The 22,494-nt window shown below is 50.4% G+C and overlaps 1 pseudogene; it reads left to right on the forward strand.

Moving 5' to 3' along the window:
* The first annotated feature begins 21,190 nt into the window (after positions 1–21,190).
* LOC127053828 (olfactory receptor 52R1-like) lies at positions 21,191–22,137 on the forward strand (annotated as a pseudogene).
* The last annotated feature ends 357 nt before the right edge of the window (positions 22,138–22,494 follow it).

Consider the following 22,494-nt stretch of genomic DNA (forward strand, 5'->3'; position numbering starts at 1 on the left):
CCGCCCCGCTCTCAGATTCAAGAAGGGGCGGTGGAAGGAGAACAGCAGCCCCTGGGGGGTCGGGACAGGAAAGAACTAGTGAACCCGCTCCCTGGGAGGTATTGCCAGGGGCGGCACTGGCATCACAGGAAGTGGGGGGGACAAGGACAGAGCCAACAGGAGTAGGGCGGGGATCAGGGAGAGAATCGGGGAAGGAGGTAGAGGCAGGATCCGGAGCCTCCATAGGTGAGACGCCAGAAGGTGGCTCCTCCTGGCCAGGCTCAAGGATCTGGGAAGTGGGCAGGGGACCCCTAACGATGCCGGGCTCAGCCACTGTGGCACGTGCGGCAGCCTCGGCACCCAGAGAGAGATGGTGGTCAATGGGGTCCCCGCTGAGGAAGGAGGGCGGGTCCTCCACACCCAAGAGGGACACCCCCTGGGAAGCGGGTCTCGGCAGCGGGGCACTGGCCATCGCCCCAAGGGGCTCGGCAGCTGCCAACAGAGTGCTACCCACAGCCGAGTCGAGGGAAGATTCCAGGGGACCCTCAGAGGTGGGAGCAGAAACAGCGGGTAGGGGAAGGGAACCCAGGGACAGGGGGGATGTAGTGAGGTCGCCCAGATCGAGGCCCGCCGGCAGAGGGTCGTCCTCCCCCTGCGTGACCGGGGTCAAACCCAGGGCCTCGATTTCTGCGTAGATGGGAGGGAGATCACAGTCCACCACCCCAGGGCCCTCCCCGCCAGCACCCGAGGTGATACCCACCGCGGCGCTCTCAGAGGCGCCAAGTGGGAAGGGGGTGAGAGAGGCTCCCTCGGGGGCATCCACGGGAAGGGACCCCGGAGGAGGGGCGGTGCCACCTTCCGGTGCTGCCACGGCATCCCCAGCCGGCACCACAAACTGGGAGTCATCAGGGGACAAGGCGGAAGACTCGACATCGGCGCCCCCCTTCCTGCTCTTCCGGGGGGCCTCCGAATCCGAAGTATGTAAAGAAACTCGAGCCTTCCGCTTGCCCCGCTTCCCCTGCGCTAAGGACCAGCCCTCCATGGCATCATCCGGGGGCTGGCTAACAGGGGTCGGCTCGGGGGGCAAGGGCAATGGCTCAGGGACTCGAGGAGGCAGTGGTGGGACAGCAGAAACCGGGGAGGATTCCCCCTGGGACGAGCCCTCTCCCACGGCCGGCGGTAGCCCCGCCACACCCTCCTCCACAGAGGTGGACCGAGAAGGAGGAGGAGGGGCAGCTTCGGGTGCCGGGCAACTAGGGGGACCGGCGATGACAGGGCCGGCGCCTTGCCGGGGCTCGGGGGTCCCGGACGCTCCTCCGTGCTGGGCCAAGGGACAGTCCTTCCGGACGTGCCCCATCGCCCGGCAGAGGTAGCACCGGGCCTCCCCCGTTGAGTAATGCACCCGGTAGTGGGCTCCCTGGTAAGGGACCAGAAAGGACCCCTCGAGCGCCTCTCCGCCACGCGCCGCCGGCGGCAGTTGAAGCTGCACTTGCCGGCGGAACGAGAGAACATGACGGAGGGCGGGGTCCTTGCAGCCCAAGGGGAGAGGGCTGATGACAGAGATGGGGCGTCCCAGGGCAGAAAGGGCGGGCAGCAGGGCGGCATTGGGCAGGAAGGGAGGGACGGAGGTCAAGATCAAGCGGACCCCCAGGTCTTCTAACAGCTCCAGGGGGACGAACACGCCGCCCACCGCCAGGCCCGTCTCTACCGCCTCCTGGGCGGCAGCCTCCGATGCCAGGAAGAAGACCACCTTCCCGTACATTTTGGAGGCCACCACGATGGCCGTGGGCCCCACTACCCTGGCCAACGCCCGCACGTAGGTCTCCACGTGGGGCGAGGCGGGCACCAGGAGGCAACGGACGCCGTGCTTCCTGGTCAAAGTGGGAAAGGGGACCCGGCCGCTGTAGATGTTGGCGGAAGCGGCGGGCGGAGGAGCAGCGGCAGGCGGGGGGGCCGCCGCCACCTGGGCGTACGCCCTGGGGGCCGGGGGAGGGACACCTGCAGAGCTGGTGGAGGGAATAGCGGGGAGGGACGCCGCAGCCGGTAGCGGGGCTGCGGCAGCGGGGGCAGTCTCCGCCATGGAGGGCCTGGCCTTTTTAGCGGGGCCCTTACCCTTCTTCCCACCCCGACCCTTCCCACCGGCTGGGGGGGCTCCCCCCGAATCAGAAGGGGCGAGAGACGTGGCAGCAACGGAGGTCTCCCCAGTACTCGCCACCGCCGGTGCCCAAGCAGGGGCGGTGGTAGGTGGATCGGCAGTGGCGGTTGAGGTAGAGGCTTGGGCAGTGGACACGGGGGCAGGTGGAGGAGGGGTAGTGGGAGCATCGCGAGGGGTCTCCCCGCCGCATCCCCCGCCATAACGAGAGCAGGGAGGGGGACAAACAGCGAGGGGAGGGGAAGGAAAGGAGGCGGCCACCCTTCCCCGCTAGGCTGCAGGCAGGGGAGGAGGGCGTCAGAAGGGGAAGGCTAAAGGGGCGTAGGGAGCAACCAAGGACTACGGGTGGGATTGGTGCAGGGCACCAACGCAGAGGGGGGTTCCGGCTCCTCCAGTTGCACTAGGGGAGCGGGGGGGCAACGGCAGAGGGGGAGTGCAGTGAACAAGGGGAAACCAAATGGGGAAGGGCACAAGCGCCTGAGAGGGGGCGTGGGCGCATGAGGGGGAACCGATCAGGGCTGGGGGAGCACAGGGTGGGGGGAAAGGGCGAGCTGAGATTGGGGTAGAGGGACCACGGGGACAGCTACAGGGCTGGGGCAGAACTATCAGGCAGCAGAGGGAAATAGGTGGGGTGGACAAATGTGGCAGAGGGGAGGGGGTCAGTCCAGTATGAGGGGGGAGGTGGTGCACCCACAGGCACTTGTGCCAAAAAGTCAATGGTTGGCTGCTGCTGCTGCAGGCCCAAATGGTGGAAGTGGGCGTGGTGAGCCAGGCGAGCAGCTCAGACCCAGAGGCAGGAGTCCAAAGCAGAAGGAAAACAGCCAGCGGGGGTGGTGGAGGGGGCAACGATGGTGGTGGGGGCGAAGGGGGACACGGATGGACTGGGGGCAGGCTCCACGCCACACCCCCGCTGCCCCAGCAGACACAGTCCAAACCCCCACCACAAGAGCACAGTTCGAAAAAGACTCAGTCCAGAAAAGCCCCCTCCACAGCGGTCTGTACGTGGTTTCCCAGCAGCAGGCAGTCCTCTTCTCCTTCCTCTCCTCCTCCGGGCACCAACAGCTCCCCAGCAACAGCCGCAACAGCCACAGCAGCCCCAGCAGCTCCAGGTGGTGGTGGTCTGGTATCCAGGCAGGAGGGACCCTGCTCAGATGGTGTCCTCAGCAACAAGAGCTGGGGTCCCTCACTCCCCTCCTGTCTGGGAAGCAGGCCAGCAGCCCCCTCCCAAGGGGCTGTAGGTGGAATAACAGCAGTAACTGAGGTGGGGGGGAACCACCAGCCAGCCAGCAGACAGCAGAGAGAGGGGCCAGTGGTGGTGTCTAGCCCAGCCAGGGAAGCAGCAGGAGCAGGAACAGCAGCAGAAACAGCAGCAGCGAGGGCCCAGCACCCAGCAGGAACAGCAGCAGCAGCAGCAGCAGCAGCAGCCCTCTCCCTCCTTCCTCTACAGCAGAGTGGTAGAAGAGAGATCTCTGGCCCCAGGAGAAGCAGGCTTCTGCTCCCTGAGGGACCAGAGCAGGGGCTGCACTAGAGTAGTCAGGATCTTGCTAGAACCAATTAAGGCAGACAGGCTGATTAGAAAACCTGCAGCCAATCAAGGCAGGCTAATCAGGGCACCTGGGTTTTAAAAGGAGCTCACTCCAGTCAGATAGGGAGGAGCCAGAGGAGAGGAAGTGCGTGTGAGGAGCTAGGAGCAAGAGGCACAAGGAGCTGAGAGTGAGAGGCTGTGCTGCTGGAGGACTAAGGAGTACAAGCGTTATCAGACACCAGGAGGAAGGTCCTGTGGTCAGGATAAAGTAGGTTTTTGGAGGAATGTGATGTTATTGATATAATCTGGGACCATATAGAACATGGGTTGCAACCAAGGTCCTGTAGTGGCACCAGATCCTATGTAAAGGGGGTCATATAAGGTGTCTAAGACCAAGTTATGAGTTACTGGTTATGATTATGCTGTCTGTATGTCTGTATCATTTTGTAGTTGAAGTTATAAGTATTGGCTGTATACTGTCTGTATTTCAAATTGGTGCTGCAGTTCTGGGAAACACCCCAGAAAAGTTGGTTTTAGCTCTGCTTAGCCTGCTTGATGGCCCATTAAGGACCATCAGCTACACAATTGACCCATTGAGAGGAGGCAGATACGACTTGTAACTCAGCAGGGTGTGCAGGGACTTGCCCATGTGACTCCAAACTCCATTTTGGTGTAATTTTCCACAGTAAGAACAAAGAAGTGTTCTTACACCTGGAATTGCCTATATAAGGCTGATGCCTCATCTCCCTCTGGTCTTCAATCCTGCTTCCTACCTCTGGAGGGACTTTGCTGCAAACTGAAGCTCTACACAAAGGACTGAATGACCCATCCCAGCTTGGGATATTCTCCAGAGACTTGATTTCAACCTGCAGTTTACTCCATCACTGCTACAAGCCTGAACTAAGAACTTTGCCATTACTGTATGTAATTGATTCCATTTAACCAATTCTAGCTCTCATCTCTATCTTTTTCCCTTTATAAATAAACCTTTAGATTTTAGATTCTAGAGGATTGGCAACAGAGTGATTTGTGGGTAAGATCTGATGTGTATATAGACCTGGGTCTGGGGCTTGGTCCTTTGGGACCGAGAGAACCTTTTTCTTTTACAGGGGTGTTGGTTTTCATAACCATTCATCCCCAGGATGAGTGGCACTGGTGGTAATACTGGAAGACTGGAGTGTTTAAGGAAATTGCTTGTGTGACTTGTGGTTAGCCAGTGGGGTAAAACCGAAATCATTTTTGTCTGGCTGGTTTGGTTTGCCTTAGAGGTGGAAAAACCCCAGCCTACTGCTGTTACTGTCCTGTTTAAGCAATTGGTCCTGAATTGGAACTCTCAGTTGGGTCCCGCCAGAACCGCATCGTCACAAGGAGGCCTTGGGGAAATAGCCCAGGGAGGTGTAGCTGTCACACAGCTGTTACAAGAGGCACTATAGACAGCTGCAAATCCATAGAGCCCTGGGCTGGAATCCGGAGTAGAGGGTGGGCCCGGGTTCCCCACAAACCTCCCAACTCCTGATCAGACACAGGAGGAGTTGATCCAGACTGTGGAGGAGATCACTGAGATGAGCAAATCTTCCAATAAGTGCAGGACTCCCCCAAGGTAGAGGAGGAACATTGTCACAACTGGTGTCAGCAGTGGGACCTCAGTGTGCACAGCGCGGCAGAAGAAGGAAGGTGATTTAAAAAAAAATGTAGAGGATTTATTTTTTTTCACCACAATGGAAGACTTAGTGCGGGCATTGATACAAGCTACGGCGGCCCATCAGGAGGCTACCCGTGTCCAGGCAGCTGCCCAACAGGAGGCAATGCGGCTGCAACAAGAGACTAATCGCCTGCTGATGGACCAGGCTTCTCAAGACCGAGTTATGTTGCAAGAACTGATAAACCAGGTAAAGACCCTTACAGAGCTGAACCATGGCCATGATAGGATGCAGTTCATACAGGCCAGCCACTGGCTGCAGAAAATGACATGGGAGGATGATGTAGAGGCATACCTTCTGGCCTTTGAGAGGACAGCCCTATGGGAGGCCTGGCCTCGAGATCAGTGGTCTGGCATCCTTGCCCCATTCCTGTGTGGGGAAGTCCAGAAGGACTACCATGATCTGCCTGAAGAGGCTGCAGCATACTACCCCCAGCTGAAAGCAGAGATCCTGGCCAGATCCGAGGTAACGACTGCAGTGCGGGCCCAGCTGTATCACGAGTGGAGGTAACAGAAAAATAAAACCCCGCAGTCCCAATTGTATGACCTCATCCATCTCGCATGAAAGTGGTTGCAAACGGAGTCCCGGAGTCCAGAAGAGATACTAGAAGCTCTGGTCATCGACCGATTCATGAAGGGACTACCACCAGACCTTTGTGCCTGGGTAAGCCAGAACGAACCCTCCACCTATGATGAGGTTGTTGCACTGGTAGAGAGGCGAAGGACGGCGAGGGAGCTGACCCGACCAGTTAAGGAAGAGGCTCCCCGGGTTAAACTAGCAGCGCCAAGCCCTAGAGCTCGAGTGATGGGGCCACCAGGAGACCCAGGTGGAAAAAGAGAGGGGCTGAAGGCTCACCAGATGCCACAAAGAGTCAGAGAACTGAGAGAGAAGAGGATCATGAGGTTGGACTGCCCAAACCAAGAGACCGGGGAATGCCTACGGCTCCATATAGATGTTATGCCTGCGGGGAATGGGGACATACAGCTGCACAGTGTCCCAATGCTGAGGAACCAATGCAGTGTAACCTGAGGAACTGGGCAGACCCAGGCTCCCTAATCCACCTTGTGGGGGTCTCACTAACCCCACATATGTACACCAGACCAGTAAAGCTAAATGGGGTAGAGACCACAGCAGTGGTTGATTCGGGGAGTGCTATCACGCTTGTCTCGGGGAAGCTTGTGAAGTGTAGTCAGCTGCTGCGGGCTAAGCGTACGGGGATAACATGCGCCCAGGGGACAGCTGGTTATTACCCCACCATCCCAGTAAAACTCGAGATTCAGGGGAACATACTGAGGTAGCAGCAGGTGTAGTCCCTAAACTCCCACACCCGGTGATCATAGGGAAGAACTTCCCAGGGTTTGGAAACTTACTCCCAGTAGGAGGATTGGAGGAAGAGGGGAACCCTGAAGTTAGTGAGGCCTCCATAGTAGACTGTCAACCCCGGGTTTTCTCTGAAATATCCCAGATTTATTTTCCATTCCCAGTCATGGTAGAAAGTCGAAAAGGGAAAGGAGGGCAGCTAAGGCCTTGGGAACCCGAATACTGACTCAAAGCCAGAGGGTCGCTCTCGTAGGCAGGCGGACCCGAGCAGCTGAAAAGGAGGCCACCCCGGAGGGAGAAGCACCCGAGTCTGATTCCCACCCTAGTATTTCTGAACCAGTAGAGGCAACAGAGACTGGGCCCCTAGATCTTGGGCAGATTAGTCCCGGAAGAGGAAATTTTGGACTAGACCAGGCCAAAGATCCAAGGTATGACAACATTAGGAAGGAGGTGACTGAAATAGATGGGGTCCCCGTGGAAGGGAAAACCCAGGGACCAGGACCCTACTTCATAATGAAGAAGAATCTCTAATACCGGGTTGCACTAGTACAGGGGCAGAAGATACAGCAGAGCCTAGTACCTCACAAACACCAGAATGCTGTATTAAGTCTTGCTCATAGTCACCTTTTTGGGGGGCATTTGAGTGTAGAGAAGACCCTGGCATGAGTCCTACGACGGTTCTTCTGGCCCGGAGTACACGAAGAAGTACGGAGGTACTGTGCGTGCTGCCCAGAGTGTCAGCTGCACAGTCCCTATCCCCACATGAGGGCACCTTTAGTACCCCTTCCCATTATAGAGGTCCTCTTTGAGCAAATAGCCATGGACCCCTGGAGAAGACGGGTCGGGGCCACCAATATGTAGTTGTTGTTTTGGACTATGCTACTCACTACCCAGAAGCTGTCCCCATGCGGAACACAGCCTCTAAAACAATAGCCAAAGAGCTGGTGGGGATCTTTGCCTGAGTGGGGCTACCAAAGGAGATATTAACAGACCAAGGAACCCCATTTATGTCAAAACTAATGAAGGACCTCTGTATGCTGCTCCATATACATACCCTGAGAACTTCAGTCTATCATCCGCAGACTGATGGATTGGTAGAAAGGTTTAACCGAGCCCTCAAGGCTATGATAAGGAAGGTAGTAAGTCAGGACAGGAAGGATTGGGACACCCTACTACCCTACCTTATGTTCGCTATCCAGGAGGTACCTCAGGCCTCAACTCGGTTTTCCCCCTTTGAGTTATTATACGGGCGTCACCCCCGTGGCATACTAGACATCGCCAAAGAGATCTGGGAAGAGGAACTCAATGAGAGGAGAAATATAATAGAACATGTAATACAGATGTGAGACCGGATAGCCTGTGTCACCCCTATTGTACGGGAACATTTGGAAAAGCCCCAGGAGGCCCAGAGAACCTATTACAATCACCTGGCAAAAGTCCGACAGTTCCAACCAGGGGATCAGGTGATGGTGTTAGTACCCAGGGCAGAAAGCAAGCTTCTGGCCCAATGGCAGGGGCCCTATGAAGTGGTTGAACCCGTGGGAGAAGTAACCTACAAGGTGCGGCACCCAGGACGCCGAAAACAAGAACAGATTCATCACATCAACCTTCTGAAACCCTGGCATGCACAAGAAGCATGCATAAGTGTCCAAAAAGACCTAACCCAGGAAAATAAGCCTTCCAAACAGGTGAGAGTGTCTCCTGATTTAACACCAGACCAGAAGAATGAGGTGTCTGAGATGATCTTCCAGAACCAAGATGTGTTCTCGAAAAAACCGGGTCGAACAACCGAGACATATCACCACGTTGTCACGAACCCTGGGGCCAGAATAACAATGAGGCCCTATCGGGTGCCAGCGGCAAAAATGGAGGAAATAAAAGCAGAAGTAAAACAAATGTTGGAGTTGGGGATCATCGAAGAATCCCACAGTCAGTGGTCCAGCCCAGTCGTGCTGGTGCCCAAACCTGATGGCACCACAAGGTTTTGCAATGACTTCCGGCCACTAAATGAAGTATCCTGGTTTGACGAGTATCCCATACCTCACATAGATGAGTTAGTGGACCGTCTGGGTAATGCCCGGTACTTGACTACTCTAGACTTGACAAAGGGGTACCGGCAGATTCCCCTTGTGGAAGACATAAAGGAAAAGACTGCGTTCTCTACACCAGAGGGTCTTTTTCAATATACTGTCCTCCCTTTTGGACTACATGGGGCCCCAGCTACTTTCCAGCACCTCATGGACAAGCTATTACACCCGCATAACAGTTATGCTGCTGCCTACTTGGACGATGTGGTCATTCATATTCCAGACTGGGAAACCCACCTAGAGAAGGTGGAGGCAGTCCTTGATACCTTCAGGCTCGCTGGCCTTACAGCAAACCCTGCCAAGTGCGCTGTAGGGTTTACAGAGGCCAAATATCTTGGCTACATTGTGGGAAAAGGTCTGGTAAAACCCCAAGTGAACAAGTTGGAGGCCATCCAAAATTGGCCGCAACCACGTCACAAGAAACACATCCGGGCATTCCTAGGTGTAGTGGGGTATTACCAATGATTTATCCCGCACTTTGCCACAAGGGCAAGCCCCCTGACTGACCTAGTAAAAGCCCGTGGACCTGATCTAGTGAGGTGATATGACGCAGCAGAGGAAGCATTCACAGACTTAAGAACTGCCCTCTACAGTAACCTTGTCCTAATAGCCCCTGATTTCACCAAGGAAATTATCCTGCAGATATATGCATTGGAAGTAGGGTTGGGGGCTGTTCTATCACAGATGGTCGGGGAGGAGGAACACCCAATTCTGTATCTCACTAGGAAACTCCTTCCGAGAGAACAAAAATATGCAGTGGTGGAGAGAGAGTGCCTTGCTGTAAAATGGGCCATGGAAGCATTGCGCTACTACTTGCTCGGGCGCAGATTTGTCCTCATGACCGACCATGCCCCTCTCCAATGGATGCAGCGGAACAAAGAGACGAACACAAGGGTGACCAGGTGGTTCTTATTCCTCCAACCTTTCCAGTTCTGTGTGCAACACAGAGCAGGGACCCGTCACGGTAATGCCGATGGCTTGTCACGTGTGCACTGTCTGGCTTCCCAAGCTGTCCAAACCCTTGGTGCTGAGCAGGGGGGAGGGATATGTGACAGACCCAGACCAGTGGGGTGCAGGAGTCTGGTAGAGGGAAAATATACTAGTCACTGGGTGAGTAGTTTTCTGTTCCCTGAGTGACCAGAGCAGGGTCTGCACTAGAGTAATCAGGAACTTGCTAGAACCAATTAAGGCAGACAGGCTGATTAGAACACATGCAGCCAATCAAGGCAGGCTAATCAGGGCACCTGGGTTTAAAAAGGAGCTCACTCCAGTCAGGTGGGGGGAGCCAGAGGAGAGGAAGTGCGTGTGAGGAGCTGGGAGCAAGAGGCACAAGGAGCTGAGAGTGAGAGGGTGTGCTGCTGGAGGACTAAGGAGTACAAGCGTTATCAGACACCAGGAGGAAGGTCCTGTGGTGAGGATAAAGAAGGTTTTTGGAGGAGGCCATGGGGAAGTAGCCCAGGGAGGTGTAGCTGTCACACAGCTGTTACAAAAGGCACTATAGACAGCTGCAATCCACAGGGCCCTGGGCTGGAACCCAGAGTAGAGGGCGGGCCCGGGTTCCCCCCAAGCCTCCCAACTCCTGATCAGACACAGGAGGAGTTGATCCAGACTGTGGGGGAGATCGCTGAGGTGAGCAAATCTGCCAATAAGCACAGGACCCACCAAGGTAGAGAAAGAACTTTGTCACAATAGTCAATATTCATAACTTTAGGTATAGAAATGATACACGTACACAAATAGTGTAATCATATTCAGAGGGTTCATCAAATGCAAGAAGAAACTGCCAGATTTCAGCTCCAAGGCAAAAAAGAATCAATGGAAAAACAGTAGAAACGGTATCCTCTTGAAAGTTCAGTTTATAACAATGTTGGTATGTTGTATTACTCTGAGCAGTTTTCTGTGTTTAACCCCTTATGCTATGACCAGAGGAGGGAGACTCTAACTTGGTGGGAAATAGCTTGTCTGTGAATGAAGTGTCTGAATGTCTGTCTAATGTCTCAGAAATGAATCTGTAATTAGATCAAGCACAGAAAGAACGAATTGGTCAGGAAAAAAAATTCAGGAGTAGATTAATTTGGATGGTCAGGTTAAATCCCTGGCTGAGGAAGAAAAGTGTAGATTTTTGATGGGAGAGGAGGTCAAAGAAAGTTTGAATGACCCTAGGCAGCCTTGTGAGCTGATGGCTGTGTCTAGTCAGCAGTTTGGGGAGGCAAGGATAGTGGAAGATGAGTGTCTCTATCCCTTACCTGTGTCCTGTGTGGAGAATTGTGACAGTGAAGGAAATATGCCTGTGTCTGTCAGGGGTATTGACTTGCCTATGGAGGGAGCTATCTCGGTCTCCAAGCAGCTGTCTGTGAACAGCCCTGTGTGCTGGGACAAGGGAAATGAAATCCCGAGCTGTGTGTCTGGTGAAGGAGCATGTGTCTCTGGCTTTTCTGTGTCTGTGGAGCAGACAGAAGGTGCCTTTCAGCCTGTGATGGCTGAGAATAGTGCAGTTGTCTCAGAGTTGGTTCTGGATTCAACTAAAGCCCAGGAAGGCAATAGTCCTAAATTTGTGTCTGCTGCGGAGAATGGCACCGTGACTAGGTTGCATCCAGTTAGTGTCTTAGCAAAATCCCAGAGATCTGACAATTCTGGTGCTTGTATTTTGCCTGTTGCTAATGTGTGGCTGGAAAAGGGTGTAGCAGCTCTGTCTGATCAGGGTGATACCCTAGCCAGAGCACATGGAGAGCAGAAAAGTAATTTGATTGTGTTACCTACTGACATTTTGGAAACTTATAGCAAGAAGAAAAAGATTCCTGGCTTGTGTGTGGAAAGTAAAGGAAAATGCTTCTGACCCTTTAACTATGAAATCTAGCAGTTTGCCTGAAAGGGGATTGTTTAGGAATACACCTGATAAGCCTAAGGTGATCCTGGATGGGATCTCAACTCAGAATTCCAATGAGTGGGTGAGACTGCAGGAACTATGGGATAGCTCTGGGATAGCTACCCACAGTGCAATGCTTCGGAAGTCGACGCTAGCCTCGGTACATGGGTACACACTGCCGAATTAATGTGTTTAGTGTGACCACATGCATTCGATTTTATACAATCTGTTTCCAAATATTGGTTTCTGTAAAATCAGAATAATCCCGTAGTGTAGACGTACCCAGAGAGATGTAGGTATATCAATCAATCCCTGCGTAGACACCATGACCTCAATGGAAGAATTCTCTGAGTCTAGCTATCATTTCTCAGGGAAGTGGATTACATACACTGATGGGAGAACCCCAGCCATTAGTGATTGACTCTACACTGAATTGCTATGGCAGTGCCACTGTAGCATTCCAAGTGTAGAGAGTCCCTCGAGCAGATCTTCTAGAAAAGGGACTAGTCTGGATCTGCAGGCATGGGGAGTTGGAGAATCCATCACTTCCTATCGCAGTTTCTTCCAGCGGTTAATCACCCCAGCTTCCAGCCACTAGTTCTTGCTCGGTCTTTCTCTGCTATATTATAGATCCCATTATTACAATTGAATGTGCATAAATGAAGCTCGTTAAGTCTTTCACTGACAGGCATTTTCTCCAGCCTCCAATAAATTTCATAGCTTTTTTCTGCCCTCTCTCCAATTTTTCAACATCCCTTTTGAAATATGGACCCTGGGACTGGACGCAGTCAATTTCACCAATGCCATGTGTGAGGTAAAATCCTTCCCCTGCTCCAACACACCACTCCCCCTGCTTATGCACACAAGGATCATGTTATATCCTTGGGGGCAGCCGGTTTAGGAAGAAATCACTTGAGGCCAAACAGCAGACAGCTAACAAAACTACCATATATTTACGCACATAGAGCTCATCTAACCGGCTCAAGCAGGCTAGGCTATCCCCTAGTAATCTAACTCAGTTGCCATGGGAAGAAAAACCATGACAACCAAACACACAACATATTCGTTCCCCCCTAATAAGAACATCCCCTAAATAAAACACACACTAGACTAGAGAAGGAGGGTAGACTGCCTCCATTCCCGGCTAAACCCTGGGGATTATTTTGCCCCATAACCATGGGTTCGCCCTAGCTAAAGATCCAGCCGATGAGGAAGCCTTCTGTCTCTAGGTGGGTTATGGTGAACTCCTGGTGTTGTCGCACTCGAAAGTACCATGGGCTCAGGGTCCGCAGCACGAACAGGTGAGGAGGTGGTATCAGCTTGCGCTGGGCAAAGGGGTATCTCAGCCACCGGCAGTAATGGAGGAGAACAGTCAGAAACAGGTGATTCGTGATTCGGTGTCTCACCAGAAGAGGTGAAATCAGACCACTCAACAGCAGATGTGTCCTGAGGACTGGCATGACCTGGCAACAGCTGATCTACATGTCGCCACCAGGTAAGATTCTCTGCAGTCCGGACTGTGTAGGAAACAGGTCCTGTTTGAGTGATGATCATGGCAGGGACCCATTTAGCTCTGGAAGTATAATTCCGAGCCAAAACTGGCTGTCCCGGGCTAAAGGTTCGGTCTTTTGCTCTGGGTGCCCGTCTGATGATTTGATATTGCTGCTGATGTTGCACAATTTGTTGGGGTTCAGAAGGTTTCAGCAGATCAAAGCAAGTGCGTAGCTGTCATCCCATCATTAGAATGGCCGGGGATGCCTGGGTCGTAGCATGAGGTGTGTTTCTGTAGGAAAGTAAGAAGGTATCCAGACGCTTTTGAATGGAGTGTTGTCCCCTTGCTGATTTCAAAGCGTGTTTCATTCTCTGCACAAATCTTTCAGCTAATCCATTGGTGGATGGATGATATGGTGCTGACGTGATGTGGTGTATCCCATTTGCCTTCATAAAATGTTCAAACTCCTGAGAGACGCACTGCCGCCCATTGTCGCTCACAAGTTGTTCGGGCAGAACGAAAAGACTAAAGAGTCCCCGTAGCTTTTGGATAGTACTCTCCACAGTAGTGGACTGCATTATAGAGACTTCTGGCCATTTAGAATGGGCATCTACTGCCACCAAGAACATGCTTCCTTCAAGGGGGCCAGTGAAGCCAATGTGAATACGTTGCCACGGGTTTTCAGGCCAGTCCCATGGGTGTAGGAGTGCCCACTGGGGTGCATTCCTCACACTCTGACAAGACATACAAGCTTTTGCCTTCTCTTCAATAGCACTGTCCAATCCAGGCCACCAAAAATAGCTTTGTGCAATTTCCTTCATGCGCACAATTCCACAGGGACCGGAATGTAGCTGTTCTAACACCTGTGATCTCAGTGATGGTGGAATAATGACATGTCTCCCGCACAACAAACAACCAGATTGGACCGATAACTCCGTTGTCCTGGACATGTAGGTAACAAGGTGGGGTGAGACCGGAGAGGTTTGTTGAGATTTTCCATGCATCACCAGGTCCATAACGTGGGACAATACTGGATCAACGCGAGTTGCCTTCTTTATCTGAGTAGCAGTGATGGGTGTATTCTCTACCTGTTCAAAGTAGATTTCCTTTTGGGCACTATCTTGATGTTTGATCAGCAAAGGCAACCTTGAGAGGCCATCTGCATTGCCGTGCAGAGTGGATTTCCGATATTTGATTTCATATGTGTGTGCTGAAAGTAACAATGCCCAACGTTGCATACAACTAGCAGCTGATGGGGGAATGCCTGTGTAGGGTCCAAAAATTGACGTCAGAGGTCGATGGTCTGTGAGAAGAGTAAACTTTCACCCAAACAGGTACTGATGAAACTTCCGAATTCCAAAAACAATTCCCAATGCCTCACGTTCGATTTGGGCGTAGTTAGTTTCTGCTTTGCTTAAAGTGCGTGAAGCAAAAGCAATAGGTGTCTCTTCTACCGAAGGCATAATGTGTGACACGACTGCTCCCACTCCATAAGGGGAGGCATTGCAGGCCAATTGTAGGGGTAAGGATGGATCAAAGTGCGTTAGAACTTCAGAATTTAGCAATGCATCCTTAGCTTTTTTAAATGCAACATCACAGGCTTCAGTCTACTTCCAGGCCTTGTTCTGTCCCAGGAGCTCATGAAGTGGTTTTAGCAGTGTGGCTAACTGTGAGATGAACTTTCCATAATAGTTCAGTAGTCCTAGAAACGAGCACAGCTGGCTTCCATTTCGAGTTGGGGGAGCCTCCACAATAGCTTTAATTTTTGCAGGGGCCTTATGAAGACCTGCAGAATCAATGATGTATCCCCAGTATTTAACAGAGGGTTTGAAGAATTCATACTTGTCTTTGCGAACTCGTAGGCCATACTCTTCCAGTCTTCGTAGAGTAGCCTCTAAATTCTTTAAGTGATCCTCTTCATTCCTTCCAGTGACCAGGATATCATCCAGATAGCACTGAACTCCTGACAAACAACACAAAATCTGGTCCATAGCCCTCTGGAACAGGGCGGGAGCAGACGTTATTACGAAGGGTAGGGGACAGTATCGATAAAGCCCCTTATGAGTCACAATAGTCATCACCTCTTGGGACTTTTCATCAATGTGCATCTGTAAAGAGGTTATCGATGTGGGAAAGCAAGTATTGCTCTGCACATAACACTGGGTTGACAGTGACTTTAAATTCACCGCAAATCCGGAGAGAGCCATCTTTCTTCACTATTGGGACTATAAGAGTGGCCCATGAGCTATAGGTAACTGGTATTAGGACTCCATTGGTGACCAGGTGCTCCAGATCTGCTTCAACTTTTGGCCTGATGGCATATGGCACAGTTCGGGCTTTCAGATATTTTGGTGGACTGTCAGGTTTAATGTTCTATGTCAGAGTGATTCCCTTCATACTTCCCAAATCATCTCCAAAAACAGCAGCATGTTTCCTTAGGATAGGGGTTTGTAACCCGGCGGACTCACCCCCGCAGCGCCTCCTACTGGTCGTCCTCAGGAATTAGCTCAGTCCAGTGTCCAGCGTGCCCTCTGCAGGCCGGTGATCCGCCTTTCCAGCTACTGGCTCCGTGTCCCTCCCTGGACCCAGTGCCCTTTTACATCGGGTGCTGCCCCCTGGCAGTGACCCCTTGTTCTCAGGGTCTCCCCTCCCTAGGGAACCCCCACCCTCTATTCCCACCTTGCCTCAGTGTATGGCTACTGCCAGTCCTTGTCTAGCCCCACATCCTGGGGCAGACTGCAGTATCAGCCACTCATCACTGACAAGGAGGGTTTGGACCTGCTGCCTTGTCCTAACTCTGGGCTGCCCCTTGCAACCCCCAGTACTAGCTCCCTGCAGCCAGGCCCTTCTCCCTCTACAGGCAGAGGGAGACTCTTTGTGCTCCTGGCTTCTCTGCCTTATATAAGGGCCTGTTGCTCAGTTTGGGGCGTGGCCCCGGCCGCTGCCACTTTCCCCAATCAGCCTAGCCAAAAAGGCTGCTTTCTCCAGCCCCAGCCCTTCTCCAGGGCTGTTTTAACCCTTTCAGGGCCGGAGCAGTGGTCCACCCTGCTACAGGGTTAGACTGGTTTCTTCTTTAGTCATCCGGTGCACTTCTGCCCAGTTCAGCTGAATCTTCCCAAGCCAAGATCTACCCATTAAGGCTGGGTAGTTACCTCTCACCACAAACAGTGGCAATTTAGGAGCCTGTCCATTGAGCTCCACCGTAACATCAGTAGTGCCTAGCATGGGCACAGCTTCTCCCGTATATGTCTTCAGAACAGTTCTTGTTGCCTTAAGGGGAAGATGCTGTAGCTTTTCTTTATACACAGTCTCAGAGACCAGCGAGACAGCTGCACCGGTGTCCAGTTCCATGCGTACAGGTTTGCCATCCAACAACAGGGTTACCCAGTATTCATGTGAGTCCACTGCCAAAGACAAAACATGCAGTGGCATTTCCTCTTGCGATGAGGTGTCACCTTGATCATCCTGGTCTGCTCTAGGGTATGCAGGGTTCCTCTTTTTGTCGGCCAGACCACAGGCCTCTTTTTCTTTTGTTTACAGGCACACTCAGTGTGTCCCTTTTTGCCACAGTGTCGACACACCAGGTCCTTACACCTGCATTCTGATGCTTGGTGACCCGGCTTACCACAGCGGTAACATTCCTGACTCTGCACAGTTTTGTGGGTCAGTTCTTGTGACACTTTTTGCACCCTAGGGGATGCACCAATGTATTGTGCGTCCCTTGTAGCCAGATCCATGGAGACAGCAATGTCAACAGCCTTCTGTAATGTAAGCTGAGCCTCTGTCAGTAGGCGCTTCCGTATAGCTTCACTGTAGAGGCCACAGACTAACCTGTCACGCAGGGCATCATTTAACATCTCTTTAAAATCACAGTGTTCTGCTAGCTTTTTTAAAATTGCTACAAATTATACAACTGTTTCATCTTCTTTTTGGTCTCTTTTGTGGAACCGATATCTTTCAGCAATTACCAGTGGTTTGGGGGAAAAATGAGACCCCAGGATTTCCACAACGTCACTGTAAGATTTAGTCTCAGGCTTACCAAGGTGTAGTAAGCTGCGTAGCAGGGAGTAGGTTTTAGCCCCTACAACACTTGAGAACATTGGCACCTTCTTCGCTTCTGTAATGTCATTTGCAATAACAAAGAGCTCAAAACGCTCAGCAAACACAGGCCACTGCTCTATATTCTCATCAAAAGGTTCCAGTGGCCTGCTCAGGGTAGCCATGATTTTTAGTTTCACTTTCACAGTCAGTGCAAACAAGCAGTTTTTGTGTTTGTTTGTTTTTTTTACTTTGACTTCTACTTCCTTCTGTTACTGGAGCAGCACCGGAATCCCACCCTCGTTGCCACTTGTTATATCCTTGGGGGCAGCCGGTTTTGAAGAAATCACTTGAGGCCAGACAGCAGACAGCTAACAAAACTACCATTTATTTACACACACAGAGCTCACCTAAGCGGCCGAAGCAGGCTAGGCTATCCCCTAATAATCTAACTCAGTTACCATGGGAACAAAAACCATGACAACCAAATACACAACATATTACATCATCCTTTTTAGCTGCAGCATTGCACTGGGAGCTAATGATGAGTTTGTTGCCCACAGTGACCCCTAAATCCTTTGGAGGGTCTCTGCATGCCATAATATTTTTTTTGGCGATCTGGTGCTGATTGACTGTGTACTTCTGGTTCCGAATGAGATGTGTGGTGCATCAGTCAGTTTGTAACTCTGGCGTTTGTAATTGTAAGGTTCTATTACACATGTTCTTTAACGTCTTCCTGGACAGCTAAAGGCCTGGAGAGTGTTTCATCACCTTAGGTGATATGAGCACCTCATGCTGCTTCTTTACAAATGCAGAACAAAAATATTTTTGAACACATCTTCTTTTTTTACAAGATTAACTAGTTTTCTTTCTCCCTCTAGGAATCAGTTTAAAACTTTGTCTAGGATGTCTTTGGTTCTTTATATACTTAATAACCTCCTTTTTGTGATCCTGAACACTGCCTAGCATGGATTTTTCCCTTGTGTTTTTAACAATTTGTATTGTTTTCTGTGTATTTCCCATTTCCCCATATGCTCTTCTTGGATCTCCTCTCTCATCTGCTGCATTCACTTTGCCACTGAACTTGGGTTTGTCCAAAGTTCTCTATTTTCTTGACTGTGGCATCGTGACTTTTTGAATATTTAATCAACTCTTCTGAAAGAACACCCAATTTTCCTTCCTGTTTTTTTGTCTACATTTTTCCTCCCAATCAGTTTTGTTGATTATTTGCCTCAGCTTTGGGGAATTAGCCTATATGAAGCAATAAGTTTCTATAGACATTACTGGTCGGGAACTCTTCTCTGTTTGTCCATTTAAATGTCATCAGATCATTCTTCATTTTGCTCTCCGCTATCATACGCCGCCTTCTTTCTCTCTTCTCTAAACAAAACAGTCCCAGACTTTTCAATCTGTCTGCATATGGCAACCCTTTCAGAGAGACTGGGTAACCAGAACTGAGCACAAAGCCAGAGCAGGTTGTGCTTCATCCCATTCCTTAGGCATCCGAACATGGCCTTTATTTTCCCACTTCTGAGAACAAGCATTTGTTTCTATGGAGCTGCTCTCAACGACGCCCACTGAGGTATGTTTTATTTGGGATGATTTCCCCTGGCACATCTCTTGCCAATGGTTTGTTTTTTTTTCCAGATCTCAGATTTTGAGCAAGCAGGTGAATGCAGAACTCCCTACAGCATGGATATTTTAGCCTGGGTTTCATTCCATTAAGGAACTGTGATAAATAAAAGGGTGGGGGTATCTCCCTTTGATGGACACCCAGCCAGGCAATTAGCTGTAAAATCCCTCTTGGTAGCTGTTCTTTACTTGTGTCATAAACAGATAAATAAGAGTTAATAGAACAGAAGTGCTTCACATCTCTTTGCCTGGAAGGGGTTAACAAGAACAGTGAGCTTGGCTGTCACCTGACCAGAGGAGCAGTCAGGGGACAGGATACTTTCAGATCTTGAGGGAGGGAAGTTTTTGTGCTGTGCTGTTAGTGTTTGGTTGTTGGTCACTCTGGGGCCTCAGAGGGATTATACCTGCAACCAGGTTTCTCTCCAATCTCTCCAATACAGGCTCTTATAAGGTCAGACTAGTAAGTACTAAGTCGATAAAGCGAGTTAGGCTTATGGTGGTTTTCTTTATTTGCAAATGTGTATTTGGTTGGAAGGAGTTCAAATTGGTAATTTGCTGAAAGGATTTTAATTTGTACTTGTATTCTTAGGCTGTGAGGGTATTCCCAGTGTCTATAGCTGAAAGACCCTGTACCTATTCCATTTTTTTAAAATTTACAAAGATAATTTTTACTGTTTTTCTCTCTTTAATTAAAAGCTTTTCTTGTTTAAGAACCTGATTGTTTTTTTATTCTGGTGAGACCCCAGGGGACTGGGTCTGGATCCACCAGGGAATTGGTGGGGAGAAAGGAGGGAAGGGGGAGAGAAAGGTTAATTTCTCTCTGTGTCAGGATTACTTTCTCTCTCAGGAAGAGTCTGGGAGGGGGAAAGAGAAGGAGGGAGGAAGGTGAATTGTCCTCTGTGTTTTGTGATTCAAGGAGTTTGAATCACACAGCGACCTTCTAGGGTAACCCAGGGAGGGGAAGTCTGGGAGAGGCAACGGTGAGGGAAAGGGTTTGCTTTCCTTGTGTTAAGATCCAGAGGATCTTGGTCTTGCGGGGACCCCGGGCAAGGTCTTGGGGGGACCAGAGTGTACCAGGCACTGGAATTCCTGGTTGGTGGCAGCGCTACAAGTTCTAAGCTGGTAATTAAGCTTAGAAGAATTCATGCTGGTACCCCATCTTTTGGACGCTAAGGTTCAGAGTGGGGAATTGTACCATGACAACTTACTTTACCTGTAAAGGATTAAAAAGTCCCCCAGGTAAAGAAAAAAAGTGGGCACCTGACCAAAAGAGCCAATGGGAAGGTAACACTTTTTAAAATTGGTCAAGAAACTTTCCCTTTGTCTGTTGTTCTCTGGGCTGAAGGGATGGAGCAGACATGCTATAGGCAGTGTAAGCCGGATATGATCATACATTATCAGATTATGCCTAGAACCACTTATCTGAACTCCAAATGTGTAAGTAGATCAGAATGTTTAACTAAATGCCATCAGGATTATTTCTTTTATTTCTTACTGGCTTGTGGACTCTTCTGTGATCATCTCAGATGCTTTTGTAGGCTCAAAGCCTTTAAGGTGACCTCTCAAGAAAGCTATTTTGGGTGCTTGATTTTGAAATTGCTCTTTTAAAATCTAGCAAAAGCCTAAGTTCCAGATGTATTTTCTTTCTTTTTGCTTTTAAGAACATTTACCTTTTTTAAGAATAGGATTGGCTGTTTGGTGTCCTAAGAGGTTTGTGCATATTGTTTGATTAACTGGTAGCCACAGCTAATATACTTTGTTTTCTTTCTTACCTCTTCCCTGGATGGTACCCCTCAGGGAAGAAGTCACAAGTGCTCCTTCCTGGGATCAAAGGGGTGGGGGGGTTGATTTTGGGTGGTGACAGCGTTTGCCAAGCCAGGATCAGAGAAAATGTGAAACTTTGGGAGTTTAGTACAAGCCTTAAACCTTAAGGCAAGTAATATTTTTTTACAATTCTTGTGGGACCCACAGTTGCACTGGGAGTGACAGAGTTGGGATTCAGCCTTAAGAGGAACAATGATGGATAACCAGTGTTCACACTCACGTTTCCTGCTGGTGCCTATTAAGGTTTCTCAGAGCATGACATGTAGGAATTAATGATGCAAGGAACCCCATACAATATGGAATTGGCATTAGTAGGGTCTGTTGTTCATAATTCATTTATCGAAATAATGAAAATGTCATTTTTCAGTGTGTGAAGAGCCACCAATCTGCTTCACCCATGAGAACAGCATCCAGGAGTGCATGTAGTGTCTCGTATGAATATTGACTCTCCATCCAGGCATTTGTACTGTGACCATCACTCTAAAGCCTGAGCAAATCCAGGAAGTCAGGGAACCTTATGATACATGCACTAGACACCGTTCTGCCTCAATGTTGGACACCTTATCTCCTACTCCATGTCAGATTCCAATGTAACTGACTTCACCAACCCCTCCACCTTCATCCTGCTGGGCATTCCTGGCCTGGAGGTGGCCCATGTCTGGATCTCCATCCCCTTCTGCATCATGTACATCACAGCCATTTTGGGGAACTTCACCATCCTGTTCGTCGTGAAGATGGAGCCGAGACTCCATGGGCCCATGTACTATTTCCTTTGCCTGCTGGCCATCACCGACCTGGTTGTATCTACGTCCATTGTGCCCAAAATGCTGGCAATATACTGGTTTGATTCCAGAGAGATCGATTTCAGTTCCCACCTCATCCAATTATACTCTTTTCACTGCTTCTCAGTGATGGAGTCTGGGATTTTTGTGGCCATGGCTTTTGATCGCTATGTGGCCATCTGTGATCCCCTGAGACATTCCACCATCCTGACAAGCCCAGCTGTGGTCAAGATCGGCCTGGCCATGATGCTGCGAGGCAGCATGGTTGTACTGCCATATTGCTTCCTGGTAAGGCAATGGCCATATTGTAGAACTAACATCACCCCCAGCCGTACTGCGCACACATAGCCGTGGTGAATCTGGCCTGCACCGACACCCGTGTTAGTAGTTACTATGGCCTCTTTGTGGTAATCTGTGTGATTGGTCTGGATATGATTTTTATTGCCCTGTCCTACACCCAGATCCTCAGGGCCATCTTCAGCCTCCGCACAAAGGACGCCCAGATCAAGACTTTTGGGACGTGCATCTCCCATCTTTGCGCCATTTTAACCTTTTACATCCCAAGTCTCTTCTTCTCTTTCATGTTCCGGTTTGGTCAGAATGTGCCCCTGCATTTCCACATTCTCATTGCCAACGTTTACCTCTTGATGCCTCCTGTGCTAAATCCTATCATCTACGGGGTGAGGACCAGACAAATCCGGGATAGACTGCTCTGGCTCTTTACTAATAAAGGCACCTAATTTTTTTCTCCCGGTGCTCTCAGATTTCCATGCAGAGCTGGCTGGTGATACAGTCAGAGATACATTAAATCCTTTCCCAGCCTTACTATTCTGTGTTGATGTGGCAAATTATGCACAAGTCATAGAGTTGCCACCTTCCTAATTGCTGATAAATGCTCCTCCTCTTCTGCTGTGGCTCCACCACTGTTGCTTGCAAAGTAGCTATTTCAGATTTTCCTAGGAATGGCAATTTTTTCAATTTTTTAGGCCTCACCTCATATTGCTAAAACCATGGAATCATTGCTTCAGCAGGGAATCATTCATAAGTGAATTTCAGTATGCAGCTCTCCAGTCTGGCTCCTACAAAAACCAAATGGT

This window comes from Gopherus flavomarginatus, chromosome 1 (assembly GCF_025201925.1).
Source record: "Gopherus flavomarginatus isolate rGopFla2 chromosome 1, rGopFla2.mat.asm, whole genome shotgun sequence".
Classification (NCBI taxonomy): Eukaryota; Metazoa; Chordata; order Testudines; family Testudinidae; genus Gopherus; species Gopherus flavomarginatus.